Source organism: Morone saxatilis, unplaced genomic scaffold (genome assembly GCF_004916995.1).
Source record: "Morone saxatilis isolate NCDOM2014 unplaced genomic scaffold, NCSU_SB_2.0 Contig21, whole genome shotgun sequence".
NCBI lineage: Eukaryota > Metazoa > Chordata > Actinopteri > Moronidae > Morone > Morone saxatilis.
Genome location: NW_023339774.1, coordinates 15,169,661 through 15,170,523, shown reverse-complemented (window position 1 = coordinate 15,170,523; position 863 = coordinate 15,169,661). Strand labels below are relative to the sequence as shown.

At 35.2% G+C, this 863-nt stretch overlaps 1 protein-coding gene across 1 annotated transcript in view; it reads left to right on the top strand.

Moving 5' to 3' along the window:
* Positions 1-863, top strand: part of dym (dymeclin) — a 49,499-nt gene that overhangs the window by 15,223 nt on the left and 33,413 nt on the right. The window lies entirely within an intron of this gene.

Here is an 863-nt window from a genome sequence, read left to right as displayed (position 1 = left end):
CAGGATTGCATACACTTTTATACACACACAGTCGACTGAGTGTTGGAGTACCTCTTTACTAGCCATTAGTGAATTTAGAGGGAAACCAAGATATAAACCATGGATGTTACTAAGAATTTAAACAGTGACAAGTTGTTCAAGAAAAACTCTTAGAGAAAAAGCCTTCACTTCATATTCTTCATTATATATCTTAATACAATTTTCTTTTAATCTGTCTCCTTTACTTTTAAAACATTACAAGGAGAAGACACTGGGATGTGACACTCCATTTTCTCTTTGAGTTAATTGTATTAAGGATGTGTTTGTGTATAGATGGAAGATTTGCAAAACTCTTGCTCATGTGCAGTAAATTCAGCACAGTAGCATGTGCCAACAATGGAATTATCAAATAACTTATAATATAATATAAATGTTGTTGCTGTATTGTAATAATGTCTGGGTCTGAATTACTTTACATATGTACTCTAAACACTTAACATCCTCTTAGACTATAAATAAAGGCAGACATAAGCAATAATAGGCTATATGGCGACAAAACATTTATAAGAACAGAAATCGGTGCACTAGAAATGCTTCCTCATCCTTGTCCCTTGGCCTAAATGGAAAGTGCAATCAGCAGAGACCCACCACATTTACACATTAGGCCCAACAGTGTCTATTCAGCTGGTTGTAATGACAAACAACACACACATTGAAGAAACAATGTGTACAAATCTTGCAAGAGTTTTTGCAACTCTAGAGTTACCATCTAAACACAACCCCAGGATGTCAGTGTACATGCATCATTTCACCCATATAATGGTTTGAACTAGTGTCTCCTTGTTTGCTTGACTTTTTTCATTTCGCAACCACGTAAACAGATG